This window comes from Castor canadensis, chromosome 9 (genome assembly GCF_047511655.1).
Source record: "Castor canadensis chromosome 9, mCasCan1.hap1v2, whole genome shotgun sequence".
Lineage (NCBI taxonomy): Eukaryota > Metazoa > Chordata > Mammalia > Rodentia > Castoridae > Castor > Castor canadensis.
In genome coordinates, this window is record NC_133394.1 from 45,628,027 (window position 1) to 45,644,615 (window position 16,589).

Below are 16,589 nucleotides of genomic sequence, written 5' to 3' on the forward strand. Positions count from 1 at the left end.
GTCTCCTAGGGAGGAGGGAAGGAGAGATCTAGATTTTATGGTTTGCTTTAAAGAGGAAGAGTTCTAGTTTTTTTTGGTTTGCTTTAAAGAGGAAGAGTTCTAGTTTTTGCCTTGGAAAAGAGAGCAGAAACTTATTTTCATGAATCTCCTTGTGGGGAGGGGAGGGGAAGGAGGAAGTGACAAGGTCAGAAAGACTTTGCTTCTGAGCCTGTTCCAATCTCCTTCAGTTCAAATGATGCCAAGGCTTCATACTTTGGGGCATCATGTTCTAAGCCCCCACACTATCTTTATAAGGCCCCAACTTCCTGAAATATTTGTAATCATTGAAAGAGACAATTTATTATGTATTTATGGAAATGTCTGTACTTCTCTATGTGTTTGCTATGGGTGTCACACATAAATCTGTATTAAATACTGTAATTTGAGTCATAGCTTTTGAGGAGCTTGGAATCTAAAGAGGAAAAAAAAAGAAGATGTTTAGATCCAACTGTTTTAAGAGGTATGCTTCAGGGCTGGTGCAGTAAAACATCAAGCCGTAAAGTGCCTGCCTAACAAGTGTAAAGTCCTGAGTTCAAACCCCATAGTACACACACACAAAAGAATTAAGTATGTTTTAAACTATTAACAATAAGAATAACAATAAGTAATGCCTACACAACTGAAAGCACTAAGTATTGCACCTCGATACTCTGACAGCCCTTGGATGACTTCCTTCATTTCTCTTATTTCCCTCTTTTTTAAACTTTCAGAACTTCTAAATATTTCCCCTATTTGGGTAATTTTATATTAATATATTATTTTTGACACAAAAGTTTGGGATTCTTTGGTAGTCAGGGGACCCAGCAAGGTTGTTTCTATAGAAAGTGTATGTGTGTTTTACTACTTGGCAAGGGAAAATAGTGCAAATTATACACACACACACACACACATATACAGTTATATGATTTGATAATATTAATGCATTTTAAAACAGTATTTTTGGTGAGTTCAGCAACTCAGTTCCTGTCCTTTCTGAAATGCTTGTTTTACTAGTTTGCAACTAAAAGGAAAAACAATACTTCAATGAAAATCTATTACAGTTTCTCATTCTTAGTTTGGATGTTTTTCATAATATATGATTTTAAATTCCAAGATAATAGCATTTTCCACCTCGAGGGGGTTCTAGTTCAAACCATTCACTTTTCACAGTGAGGACGCCCTGACTCACAGTGGCTCAGATGTTTATCTGATGCCTTGTTTTTGGTAGGCACAGATGTACTCATTTCATCAGGCATTAACTGCGACTAGGCACTAAGCGTATGTGGAAATTTAGGGTATATTTTGTTCATTTGGGGTTAACAATGATAGAGGAATTTAAAAACTAAAAATATAACTGCTACCTCTTCTATCAATCTGGCTGACACTCTAATTCACGTAACCTTGAAGGAATTAAGAGAGTGAGTTTAGTATAACAAGAATCAAGGCCTGTTTTTGGCAGAAACTTTTCAGATCACTTTTCCTTGGCTGGATGATGCAACTGATGAGTCCTGAAAAATTAGCCAAGTTCCCATCACTGTGTTTTTCCATCCTGGTGGGAGCAGTGCTGCCGAATTTCAAGAGGTTCACACAATCGATACAATGAAGCAGCTCCAAAAGGGAAGATTACTTCCTCCATTACTTGAATTTCTATAAAAGTAACAAATGTCAGGTTTGATTTAAAAAATATTAATATTAGACATGTCTAATATTAAAAAATAACTTAAAGTATGAATGGGAAAGGAAAAGGGGAGTGAGCCACTTTGAAAATGTGGACCACATCTCAAATTTCACACTGCTTTTTCTGTACTTTAATATTAAGTCCTCTCCTCATTCCACAAACTTGCCCTGGTCCTGCGTAGGCAGCCCCAGCCAGGGCATCCATCTGCCTTGAACACTTGCACCAGGTGCGAGAGCTCCACGCATGCGCACTGCCTCCTTGCTGGTCCTCAAGCACTTCCACGCCATTGCACTCCAGTCTCAGGTGCTGGTTTTCTCTGTAAATTTGCTTATGGTTGGCTGTCCCACTCCCTTCAGGTCCCTGAACAAAGGTCATTTCTCAGAGACGTTGTTTCTGAACACGGTGTCTAAAAGAGCACCACCTGCACCATCGCCTTTTATCATCTCGTCTTGTGTGGTCTTTGTGTCACCACTTTCATTCGTTTAATTACCTATCTCTGTGTCTGTGCCTCTGCCCTGCCACGGACACTGTTTTGCAGTGGGGTCTTTGTTTTATTCACCAGCACCTACATCAGGTCCTGGAATTTAGTGGATGCTTCCCAAATAATTGGGAGACAATGAATTTCCTTCATGAGAAGGAATTTTGGAAGGAATTTTAAGTCCCTTTCTTTATGGGACTTGAAACATTTGTGTGAAGGGACAGCTTCAATTTAAACCTCTTATTACAGTAATGGTACACGTATTATAGTTCATTAACTTAGGAACTATATGTCCAGGAGGACTGGGGCGGGGCTTCAGTAGTAAAGAGCCTGCCTAGCAAGCATTAGACTCTGAGTTCAAATCCCAGTACTGCCAAATATTAGACAAATAAATAAATAATATTTAAAAAGACCAGGAAATGAGACTAGAATCCCAAAAGGAGTATAATATATTAATTCTTTAATTTGTTAACAGCATGAAATGATAGACTTTCCCAAAGAGCACCCTCTTTCATTGTAGAGACAGGGTTTAATAGTGAATAGTGTATATTAATCTGTTTTGCTCACTTAAAAATTACCAACATAGCAAACACTCTCTCAGACACAAGTGAGATACCTTGTTGAGTGTTAGAATACTAGATTTCTTATTAACCTTTTTCTCTTTCTGTTTAGTCAACTTGCCTCATAGAGACAAAACTTAAAAAGACACAAAAATTTTCCTTGATGTACAAAAACAAACAAATGAAACACTAAATAGAGAAAGGAAAAAAAAAAAAATCCAAGCCACTCAAGGGAACAGTCTTCCTAATGAACTGTCTCTGCCAGTAGTTTTGTAACTAAGTGATGGTCATGTGGTCTGTGGCCAGCAGGAGAACGTGAGCTGCTGAGCTGCGTGAAGACAAATCCTCCCTTGTGCCTTTATATCAACTGCCTCACTTGTGTCTTAAAGACTCTAGTGACATTATACAAATTGGAACTCACCTCTGCTTCCCCGTCTTAAAAGAGCATGCCATATACAAATTACAAACAAATTATCATTTGAGTCTGGAAGATGGGATAGTTTAAGCTACTTGATGTAAATATTTGTTAGTCACAAAACTTCCGGCTTCTGATGGTAATGAAAATGTTTTACTTACACTGTTACATATTGGGCTGCAGGTGTCACTCAGTGGGGGAGTGCTTGACTAGCCTGTGTGTGTCCAGGAATGAGGCCCTGGGTTTGATCCCTAGTATAGCACAAAAAAAGTTGAAGAATTATTTTTGCCACCAGCATTTTCTTTTTAATTTTGAACTCAAAGAAAATTTCTTTTTTTTTACAATTAATAATTTTTATCAATTTTAAAATATATATCATTTAAATTTGATACTTCCTTTTGTAGCATACAGTTCATGTATTACTCTTGAAATTTTCTGCTGTGATTATACAAAAGGCTAAAATCTCTGAGTGATCATCTTTTTTCTAATTCTTCCATTTAGAATCCTTATAAAGTCCTCCAACTAGTCATATTTATCTTTTCTGTCTCCTTATCCCAGAGCCAATTCTTAGATGCTGCATTAAAAACAAACAAACAAGGCAATAGGTCCAAAGTGGCTACCTCCATAAACTACCCTGGCATTGACCCCTCACAAGGGGAGGTAGGACCTGTGGACTTCGGGGGTCCCTCCGGGTACTCTTATCTACCACTTCACTTCTATTCCCTCCACACTCACACTTCTTTTCTGATAGGCTATCTCCACACGCATTTCATTTTATTCCAACAAATGGGTATTTCTCTTTTCGTTGTGCCTCAAGATAATCTCTAAACTCCTAACATATCATGTTTCTTCTTTCCAAAGCTCTGCTGAAAATGAATCTCTGTGATGCTTTCTAAAGCTTCTCTTCAGTCTCTGCCTTCAGTCCTTCAAAATGATGCTAGAGGCAAGACAAAAGTGGTAGAGTGCCTGCCCATCAAGTGTGAAGCCCTGAGTTCAAACCCCAGCACCACCAAAAAAAAAAAAAGTAAAATGAATGCAGTAGCTTTGTACATTATGTTTCTTGGTTTCTTGTGAATAGCTAATGAGTATCTCATTATATGAATGTGTAAATTTATAAATATAAATTGCTAAGGAGATCCTCAGGCTGGGGGAAGGGGTCTCACTCTGAGATGAAGAATTGTTTCGTGGAAAAGCAGTCCAGCATGGTGTTAATCTCATCACTCTGGAGGATCAGAAGTTTGAGATCAGCTTAAGCTACATAGTGAAGGTGGGAGGGAAGGAAGGAAGGAAGGAAGAGAAGAAGGAAAAAGAAAGAACAGCCTGAGAGATGTCAAGGTATGGATGCTATAACTGATATGGAGACACAGGTGGTCTTCCTAATAGTCATATAATTTTGAGCAATGAGAAATGATGCATAGGTGAATTTATGCAGACTATTTCACCTTTACATATGTTACATTTCTAACTTATACACTTTAAAACAGGAACAGGCAGATTAAGTAAATAAATGAAGCTGGTTGGGCATTAAAATTGCTTGGTTTCTTGGTCAGTCTGAACTTTCACTTTTGATAGATTCTTTCAGATTTCATAGGGTAAAAGATCAATTTCTTTTCCTTGTTAAGTGTCCTGTAAGAAAAAAAAAAAAAAAAAACCCCAACATCACAAATGCTATGAAAAATGGCCTCTGCTACTTGGGAACTGATTGATGGAGAGCCAATCCCCTGTTTAAAGAAGGCCACCAAGCCTTGGATCTACCTAGTTTCCTGGCTTTTTAATGTAAATTCTAATAAAAACCAAACCAAACTTATGTGGGCCAAACTACACACAATGAGGTTGCATCTTGCCTAGGGGCTACCATGATATCTATCCCTGGGGACTAGGTCATCTCTCAGATCCCTTCTCGTAGCACTGAAATATGAGTTCAAGTTCAGTAGCAGGAACTGTGTCTACTTTTCCTCTTTAACTGTCTCAGCAAAATATCCTTACTGTGGGTCAGCAACTGATAATCAGGGATATTTAACCATACCAAAACTTTCAGTGGATTGACTTTTTGGAGAGATATTTGGCCTACAGATATATTTTCAGTGGATAAGGAACATTGGTAATTCTGAAGGCACATGTTTATACGAAAAGGCCTACGTGCTAAACTGTAGAACAGAATCAATTCTGGTCAGGAGAGATTTAACAGCATGCAATGGGCTTTTGAGGGAAGAAGTACAGTGATTAATCCTGGGAAGAGGCAGTTTGATTTGGCTGAGGGATGGTTACTGGAAACCGTGGAAAGGGTGGCTCATTGCAGAGGTTGGGATGGAGCCAGCCTGTAGAAGGTTAAAGGAGTTACTGGTGAGAAACTGGAAGTCCCAGAGGTTTGCCACTTTTCCCAGAGCTTGGACCCGAATGGAAAAGGGCCTGGCGAGAGTGGAGGAGGCCATCTGCCTCAGCGAGGCCGTGTGTCTGCTTGAAGTTGGTTAGTGACACGTCCTCTTCGTTACCGCTTGTGTCTTGGAAAGTAAGTGGCTCTCTTTTTTGACTTGCGTATCTGATGACATAACCAACTCCTCTATGGTTTAAATAGCTGAAATGAAAAATTTCTCTGTAGCTTCTGGATGGGATAATTAATAAAAAGTTATGAATTATTATGTGTGTCTATTGAAAGGTTTGGTAGCATCACTACCTCACAGGCTACAGGAAATATATTATATCTCCTATGATTGAAAGTCACCCTAGTTTTCAAGAGTGTTTCCAGATCCATGGCTACTTACAGGTGGATTCTGTGTCAGGTGGTAATATTGTGTGTCCAGCCTGAGCCCAAGTTGTCTGTGGTTGGTTTTACTGATTGTGCAGAACCTGATCTCTACCTGTTTACAAGTAGTTTTTCTACTGAACTTGGTGTCTGTCTCCTTCCTGAGCCTGCCATCATCACCAGAAGGGAACAACGCATTCCTGCTCTTGGGACTCCAGCATTACACCAGGTTACAAAAAGTGTGTCCCCAGGGGTCTAACAACCATGTTTGTTTATTTCTATCAAATGGTATGGTGTATTTCCACTTTCAGATTTAAAAATTCCTGTTAGATTGTTGTCTCTAGAAAATTAATATAACTCTCTGCTGAGAAGAATATAGAAAATAAATAGAAATAGGAATCTTTTTGTGACATTCTCTACAAACCACAGAAATACAGCTCATATAGAAGGAGGTAGTAGATTCTTTTAAAATGGTGACTTTGGATGAAATGATTGACTCCTTTTGTTTACGATACAGTATCATATTTTGTAATGTGTCAAAATTGTCTTTTTCTTAAAAATAACAAAAATAAGGTGGTATAAAAGGTGCATTCCCCTTCCCCTGACTTGTCCATTTATTTAAAATATTCCTATACTTGGTAAAGCTATTAAGATATAAACATAGGTTCATGCAGCACTTCGATGGATTCTGCTTTAGTGTTGATGGTAAACAATTTGCATGTTTGCTTGTATCCAGCAGGGCACATGACCAATTCAACAAGTGCAATAGAGCAGGACATGTGCTATGACAGACAAGTACAAATTACAGTAAGTTCACCTTATTTGTGAATTTATTAAGTACAGTTTTGACCAAACATGGTAAACAAAAACTACTGTGCACACATTACGCAGCTCAGTTGATGTGGAGAAGCTAGATTTGAGTGATTTTAGCATACTACACCCTGGCATCCTGTGCATTTGTGGTTTTTCCTCAAAGGTGATCTCCTCAGAACCATATACCTGTGGATGCCAAAGGTCTACTGCTCTGTGATGGCTGCGTGGCCAAGTAAGCGTCCTAATGGGTCAGAGGCTTCTCAAAGGAGGTGGCCTGCAGGAGGAATGGGAGGTAGCTGAACAAGGGGATGGAATGAGCAGAGGGAAAAATAGGTGAGACTGTCCAGAGGCCAGGTAGGACATAGCAAGTCAGAAAAATGGAGAGACTGTTGGTGAGCTCTTGTTCATTCAACAGCGTATTCATCAAGCACCCACTCACTTTCACTGGCACTGGAAAAGGCCCTGGGAGTTATAGAATGCAGAAGTGGCCCTTTCATGTTGTTTACAAGGTAGTTGGAAAGTTACATATTAAATAATTATGGGATAATGTGTAAAAACTGAAATAGGCATGTTCAATAGGCACAGTAAAACAACAGAGGAATAATGAGGTCTAAAGAAAGGTTGGGTATTGATTTTGCAATAACCTAAGTATAAGAAGACCTCTTATAAGTTTTTGTCAGGGGCTTAACTCAAAATTCAACTTGGCGGGTGGGCGTGATGGCTTAAGCCTGTAAACCCAACTACTCAGGAAGCAGAGATTGGGAAAATAGTGGTTTCCAGGCCAGCCCAGGCTAACACAGTTACCAAGATGCCATCTCAACAAACAGGGTGGGTGTGGTGGTTATTTCTATCATCCCAGCTATGCAGGAGGCAAAGGTAGGAGGATCATGGTTAAGAGTTGTCCTGGGTAAAAAGTGTGAGACCCTGTCTAAAAATTAACTTAAGTAAAATGGAGGTAGGGCTCAAATTGTAGAGTGCTTGCCTAGCAAATGCAAGGCCCTGAGTTCAAACCCCAGTGCCTCCAGAAAAACGAAACACAAACAAACAAAAAGAATTCAACTTGATGATATCAAGATAACATGCTTGCTTTGAAGCAGATTTCAGACTAAGAAAGCTAGACCAAATGCAAAGAGTGTTGCTTGTGGAGAGCCTGTCTGGTTTGTTTGAGGTACAGTGTATTGTCTTCTCCTCTGATGAAGAAAAATAATTCACTGGCTCAGTTTACAGATGGACCTCAAAGACCATCTTCTGCCACTGTCTTGCTGTTTATGTGGATCCAATACATGTCATACCCTCAGGTAGGAGGCTGAAGTGCTTGGCCAAGTCAGTCTGCCGACTAATATCTTGGGATGGCATGTTGTTATGCGTTCCGTTAGTGCAGCTCAACTTCCAAAGATCTGACCCTACCTAGTATCAACACAATGGAGTGGATTTAGAGAACTGAAGTCTAGAGAGATGAGAAAAACTGAAGGAATGCTTACTGTTTAAATGAGAGTGGATCATACATTACTTGTCACGAATTCCGCAAAATAATATCTTAAGAATACAAAATGATTCTAAAGCAAGAACTCTTAGGGTAAATGGTGACTTATATATTTTAAAAGACACCTGCGAATCAACATATCAGAAGTAAATTTTGCTTTTGTGTTTTTAATGGACACTAAGAGCCTCAGAGACCATAGTGATCAATGGGTCTGAGGCCCACTGAATTTCAGTGACTTGGAGTGACCTGCTCACAGCTACACACCTCTTCCTCATCCTTGCCTGTGCTTTTTCCCTAATTCCATGCCTCAGAATGACTTATTTGTTTTGACAGACAAAACATAAATAAATCCCCCTGCAAAAAAACAAATGTCCTGAATGATAAAGGAGTTATGGGGGTGTCTATTGACTTGTTTTTAAATGGTAAGTGAGAGAAATAGTAACTTATGTGACCCTGTCACTTACTTAATGTCTGCACAATTTTACATGCATTTCTCATTCTTCTATTTGAAATTGAAATGTATAACCTGACTTACTTTTTTATTTATCTGCTACTAAGGTATAGTTTTTCACATGAAAAGTTAGTAATTGTATTTGCCATCTAGAATAAAAACACATTAAAAGCATTCTAGAGTATGATGTGAATTACAAATATAATCAAAAGGCAGCACAGTGTAGTGAACAGAAAGTAATATTGAAAATTAGACATGTATTTCATCTGTAGAATTAAAATAAAATCAGAACGGTGTATACCCTATATGTAACAACAATAACAAAACAATAGAGATGCCCAACAGGCTACAGATGGAAAATCATATATCTTGGTTCACTTGATATTTTTCTAAGCAAAGTCATCATCTCATCCCAGATGGAGTCCTGTAAGAGGAGTGAACTTGGAGCCTGACTCAAAAGTCCATCGCTCTATTGCTGACTGCTGGGACGTCAAGCAATGGGTCTAGATTGGGAGCCTCCTGGTTTAATATCTTTATAGGAAAAATAAATCTAGGATATGTCCATCAGATTTGTACTTGATGTTAAAATTAGGCAAGACTCCAAAAAGTAGAGATAAAATTATAGTTTCAGAGAATAAAAATTCTATATGAAGAGGTGTGATGCCTTGTGTACTATAAATACAGGATTGGACTCAGCTCAGAAAATAAAGGAAAAGAACAGGAAAAAAATCTGTTACAAGCAAAATATGAATTGGCAATTGATGCTATTGTTTAAAATACGTCTGCACCATACTGACTACAGTTTGTATTGTTTTTGTGTTTGTAAGTGGCCAATGTGTTTTAATGACTATAACATGAAACTGAAGAGTGTGACAGTGATGGAAAAGAAAAAAAAAGGAGCTCGTACAGGTTTAAGAAATTAGGATAATTCAAGTTGGAAAAAAAAAGATGAGGTGAAAAATGACTGTCATAGTGCTTTTAAGTACAAGAAGGAATTTCTTAGTGAGAGGAATATTGGTCATTGCCTTTCTATGTTGAGATGGAGGAAAAATGGATCAGTAAAAGCAGAGACATTTTGGTGGACTATCAGCATGATAAATATTAGAAGAGACTAGGAGAATAGTAAAATGTCATCTTGGAACGCTTGACTAAGATAAAGAATGGTCATTTTTCCCTAAGATTTGAGATATTTACTGGCTTGGAAAATACTTAGCAGATGACTTGAATTGTCTGCCAGCTCTGTGACTGTAATTTGAAGTTTGCCAAAAGAGTCTTTGAAATAGAGTGTAAATTTTAATTTAAAATAAATGCAAAGGAGAGATATTCAACATTATTACTCATGAGACTCCTCTAGAGATGTACTAAAAAAAGAATTGAAATTTATAATTAATTAATTGGCTCAAGATTTCTCTTCATTCCATCTTTGTTGGAGATATTTCTCACTCTAAAACATTCACTCATCTTGCCTTGGGTTTATTTATTTAAGGGGAGAGCGTCCTTGGGGACTGTTGTGGAGTAATGGGCAGATGGGCTGACTTCTTGCTTATTAGTTATCTGCAGTGATTTCACTTTAAAGTTTTTCCTAAGGGGTAGCTGTACTCAATCATGGAGGCATAGTCAATAAAAATAGTATTCCATCTCCCACACTCATGAACTATTTCTATTTTTTGCTTTTTGTATTCTTGTTAGGTTTGATGACTTAATGTTGTCACTGATGAAACCTTAAGTAGACCAGGGGTTTGTTCTTTTGTTCTTTTGTTATCAGGATGGGACAGATGTGACTGCAGCGCTCAGCGGGAGGTAGCTGGGAAAAGCCTCTCATTAAAGAGTTGGGAAATCCCATCTGAACGCCCCTCCTCCCTTTATTTAGTAAATGCAGAAGACGGTAATGAATAAAGCAGAGAAATTCTTAATAGCAGATGCAAGGGTATGCAAAACCGTATGTGTGCCCTATGTGTGCATTTCTTTTTTCTTTCCTTTTTTCTTCTCTAAAACAAAACATTTCTAGTTACTCAAATTAAGCCTAGTGTGTTTTGAGGTAACCACAATTAGATGTAATTACCGTGTGGCCAATTTATAGCTTAATGCTCCCTATGAGCCCAATAAAAGACTTTAGAGATAAAGGGCTTCTCAAACCAAAGCATCCCCAAAATCTATGGCAGGAATGTTATTGCTATTACAAATGAATCAAAACATTATTTTGACTGTAATTAATAGTTCTATTTACTGTACTGTTATTTGGTTACACACACTATTTGAAAATCACATGCAACTTAAATCACAAGTGTTTTTTCAGAGGGAGAAAAACATGGAATGTTTTGAGTGCATTGCCTCTTTTTTCTATTTTTTAAATTGCTTTCTAAATATAAAAAACCTATTATGATATAGATTTGTCTGAGAAAAGGGGCATGAACTCTGTGTAAAGTCAAGGGCATGTGTTAAATACAAGAAATGTGAGATGGTGGATATGGGAGCTAGAGGATCTGGTTGCACTCCCCTCTTTGCCTCTAACCAGCATTTGCCTTAGTTAGTTCTTTGCAAAATTGGAGTAAGGACAGCTTACAAACATTTAGCAGTGCAGTACAGGACCATTTGACTTCCCAATTGGAGAACTGAGCTCTGCTTGGCCAGTGGGATTTAAGATGGATCCAGAGAAATGAAATATCAATCCTCTTTGTCTTCGTGTCCTTTCTCTCTTGCCAACTGGTCTGCCAACTTTCATTCTCACCTTCACCCCCTTTACTGTTATTCTAAAGGGATTCCACACTGATAGTGGAGATCCTCAAATTTCCTAGTCTGGTGATGTTGAGGTTGGGGCTGTGTACACTTGGATGTTCCCCAGTCTTTCACTTAACAATGAATAAAGCCGTCACATGACTATGGAGCATTGTCTCAAAGCAGCTCCTTCTATTTTCCAAGGTCAGTGACACCAATGAAAGATGTAATAATCTGTTTTGAGAGAAGAAAAGCCCTGATTTACAACTAAACAAGTGTTATTTGTTTTATATTATTCAAGTACACAGTCACACGGTAGTGTTTTTCTTCTGACAGGATAGCTGAGTTAGAATATTCATTCAAATCCTTGTAGAAAGATAATTTCTAAAGTATCTGCTATCATCTTTCAGTTGAGACATTCTTCTATCTAGGAAAGCATAGAGTTCCTGCAGAGGAATCAGATTTTGGTGTTAGCGAATTTTAGAAGAAGGTCTTGCTTAACGCTTACTATGCCATAAAGCAGTTTCCAGTATCAAGAAAAGCATGTGTACACTTGTGGAATCTCAAGACTGCTTCTTTTACCCACATTGGACCATCTAAATTAGTTTTTATTTGAGAAAAATTTAACAATCTTCTTTTCTGCATTTAGAAAAAAAACTTGATAAGTAAGGATCTAGAGTATACCATGTAGCCGCCAGTGTAACCTAGGGTGTCATCCCAATCTTGTATTACATGAGTTGAGTGTGTACTGAGTATGACTGAGTATGACTGAGTGTGTACTGGGATCACAGCCTTAGAAACCATAACTATAACTTCTTATTTTAGAAATAAAGACACTGAGATTAAGATAGAGCGACTTGGCCATGGTCACTCATCCAATTGGTGGTTAGTCCAGGAAGGGGACTCTTGTGTCTAACTACTCATCCTTGAGAGCAGATCCAAAACTCAAGGTCTGAGTGCTATGATAGGAAAGAGTGCTCAGGGAATTAAATCTAAAAAACTAGAGAAACCCTTAAACAACAAAGCTGCTTACTTACACATTAAGCGAAAACAGTGTTATTATTATATGCTGAGTTTTATTTTTGGACAAGAGAGATTTCTTTCTCTCATACTAATTACTGGCAATTTGAGAAAGAAGTTGATAGATTCAATTTCAAGTTTGGTTGGATGGAAGTTGTTACTATCATGACTGCTCTCATCCAACATTGTCAAATATACCATCGAGGTATGTAACTCATAATGTTTTTTTAAAAAGCAATTTAAGTGGTGATTTTCTGTTTGTTCTAGGAGCATAAGTTCTGAGACAGATAGCAGTTTAAATAAACTAACTGCCTAATTGTTACTAGTTTTTGACATTGATATTGACAATCTCCAGCCATCATCTGTCCAAGTCTCTCTTCTCTATTTCCTTGCTCCTGAACATGGGATTTGGGACCAACTGGCGGTCCAAATGACAGGTAGTGTTCTTAAATATCTACGATAGGCCTTGGTTTCCTACTTGAACATGCACTGACAGCCAAGTCTCCACTTCTAGTGGGTCAGTCCAGAGCTGCAAACTCATCTTTTCCTGTGCACTCAATTTTTCTGTGAGCATACTGCTCCCCAGAAATTAGCTAGCAGAATTGAAGGAATAATTTGCTAAGAATTACTTAAAATTTTCAAGGGGAAGAAGTTCTGACTCCAAGGGGAGAGCTGGCTTACATGTTGAAATAAGAAAGCATTAATGATGTCGTGAATTTCAGAAAGATTACTAAGAGAAGAAATCGGGATAAATTTTTATTGTGTCACAAATGATTTATAGACTGGTGAAGAGAAGTTAGATGTCTTTTGTATTTTTATTTTAGATAACAATCACATGGGGTTTTCCAGTTAAACTAATAACTGAGTAATCTTGAGTTATCTGCACTCTTTTTAATTGGTCAAGAAATACACAGTGTTTGCTGTGTGACCAACATGACAGGAAAAAAATATTGATGAGAAAAGACTGCAGCCAATGTAAAAGAACCTCCTGGGGCTGGTTTTAACCTTGTAGGTTAAAATAAAAGTAGGAATGGAGAATTCTCAGTGAGAAGGGAGTGCCTTTGTATGCATATCCTCGAGGGCAATGTCTTAATTATCTTGTATCTCTGGGACTGAGGACAGAACCTGGCACATAGCAGGCACACAATTTTTGTCAAAAGAGTATTGACAGTGTTCCTGGGCAAATGTAGAGAAAGAGTAAATTATGTGATTCTTTCCCACCTAATTCCATCCCTCTTCTCTTTTCTCCATTTCTGGTTTAGGATAACATGATGGGGATTTGGTGTCTCCCTGGAGTATGAAATTAATTTTCTTATGGAAGAAATGTTTAACATGGAAGTTTAGATATAATTCAAAATTGCTTTGGGAGGTGTAAAGGCTCTTGTGACTATGGTGGAACTCATCAACTCATCATAATTTCTCTGACCAGATCTTTTCAAATTTTGGGAACTCTACCCTTGTTCAAAGTTGGGTTGATACCTACTACTTAAAAAAATAGACTTTTCTACTATTCTACATGTTATGCATTTGTGGAAGAAATTGTGAGTATGACTTTTACTCAAAGTTAAACTATACTTACAAGGGTTGGGATGTAACTAAGAGGTGGATTACTTATCTACTTGGATTTTTGAGCCAAGGCAAAAACAAACATACAAAAAGATACTTATCAAAAGATATCTCTTTTGGGGTGTATTCCAGGAGGTTGGGGTGTCCTGAGATTATCCAGATGGCTTAATATGGCAGATGGTTATGAAGCAGTTAACAAGTGACTGTGATTACTGTAGATGAGAAGTGACAAAATGACCCAGAGAGAAGGAAAATTGAATGTAGTTTGTCATTGTTAGAAAAAGTTTCACTTGATACTGCAGAAATGTCAGTCAGTTGGAACTTAAGATCAGTAGATTGAAGGGAGAAGGAAGATAATTACAGGTATTTTTTCGTCTGGGATTTTTCAGTGGTCCACTAAGACAGGATTGATGCTTTTCCTGGAAGCTCTGTAACTTCCTTAACAAAAATCAGTCACCCTATACTTTGATTTAATCCTTCTCCTTTTATCCATCACTTTGAGCAAAACACTTGAAGTAGAGATGTACAGATGAATTTTAGCAATAGTTGCAGACATTTGAACTTGAATCTGAGGATAATGAAGATTCAAATTTTTTTTCTGAAGAATAAAATTACAACTGTCTAGAGGTCAGATTGGAGCAGAAAACTTGAAGGCAAGGGGACAGCAAATGCTGTTAATTAAAATAGTTCAGATTTGAGAGAAATGGGGGTGGAACATGGAAAGAATACATCAGATATATTTCCAAAGTTGAAACAAAAGGCCGCATTTATTGGATGTGAGTGACAGGAAAGAGAAGAGGGAAAAATGACTGGGGCTTCAAGCTGGTAGACTATTTATTTCTGTTCAAATTGGTGGGTAAAGCTCCACAGCATTTGTACAACTACTCAGATTGTTTTCCAGTTCTAAATAACTTATGTCATTACTGCCAGCATTACTGTGTTACTTCACTATTTTCCAGCTTTATTTCTTGACCTTGAGAAAACAGATTCTCGTATGTCTTCCAACGTCTATGTTTTCCAGGAGAAAAAGAAAAGGAAATTGAGAACAAGGACAGTTTCATTTGATTCTGTCTGCTAGTGAATCATTAGTCATTTAATCAGTTCAGCAAATTCTCTTCCAGTCACTCTCTCTTAGCGCCATAGATTCAAAAAACATTAGTAGTTTAAAAAAAGTAGAAAATTATCTGGGAGAAAAATAAAAGATATCATGCATTCCAAGAGAAACAGAAGCTGGGACCCAAGTAAGTTATTTGATTTGTGGTGAGCTGTATTGTCAGTTAAAGACAGCATGGGAATCAGAATTTACGTGTGCTGACTTTCAAGCTACTGCTCCTTATTGCGTGCCATATTATCGGGAGGTGGATTCTGTTTTCTCATATTCTTTGAATCTGAGTGGGTCTTTTGAGTGCTTTGCCCAGTAAACTATGGTGCAGCCCTTCATTGCCTGGCAGCTTCTACTCTCTGGTTGTTGGAAGCCAGCTGTCATGGAAGAACGCAGTTACCTTGAGACCACTATCCAGGGAGAAGTCCAAGCCATGTGGAGAGGCCTTGAAGAATGAAATGATGTGTGGAAAAAGAGAAAGCAACAAAATGTGCTAGGGAACCCAAGAGTGAGTAAGGATGCCATTGTGGAAGTGGATCTCCAATCCTGGCTGCCCCAGCTGACACCACATGGACCAGAACCAAGCAACCAGTTGAACCCTTCCGGATGCCACAAACTAGTGAGCAAAAACATTTAGGAGATCGTTTGCAATAGCAATAGATTACTGGAATGCCATTAATCTGCACTGGGTGATAGTTAGAGGTTAGAAAGCATAACAGAAAATGAACTCTTCATTTTGACCATTTTTTTTTTCCTAAATGGAAGGAATAGTAGTAGCCATCATTAACTATTCTGTTCACAGGAATGAGAAGATAGCAAACTGACTTCCTCCTACCTATTCTTTTTTCCATCTGTCTATTTGTTTAAAGGCTTGCTGAATGTTTAATGTTCATATTTTCATTGTTTTTCCATCATTCTTGGGATTCTTTGGCAAAGGTTTACATTTTGAAAACACAAGTTCGTTTCCATGTGAATTCTCATTTCCTCTCCTACTGTGATTCTCTGTTATAGTAATCGCTGATCTAAACATGGGGTGTTTTGAAGCATTTTTAGGGAAAAAACCATAATTTTGTTTACTCAGATCTCTACTCTCAACTTCTAATGTCTGAAGCATTTCTACCTGATAGATAATGAGTCATCTGTCTATCTATCTATCTATCTATTGATCGATCTATCTTCATCATCATCATCATCATAATCTATCTATTTTTTCACTCCGAGTACATTGAGCAATTGCTAGGTGTATGTGTTTGCTAAGGAGGGAAGATTCTAAAGTTCATTTCCACTGAAGGACACCCACTAGACATCAGTCCTGGGTTAGCAATGAGAAAACTTGGGATTTAGTTCAAGGAACCAATAAACTGTGCAATCTCGAGTGGGTAACATAACCTAGGAGGTTCCAGTATTCCTCCTAGTTGAAAGTGAGGGGACGTTCTCTAAGTTCCCTTTATAATCCTTTTTTTTTTTGACAGTACTGGGGTTTGAACTCAGGACTTTGAGCTTGCTAGGCAGATGCTCTGCCACCTGAGTCACACCTTCAGCTCTAA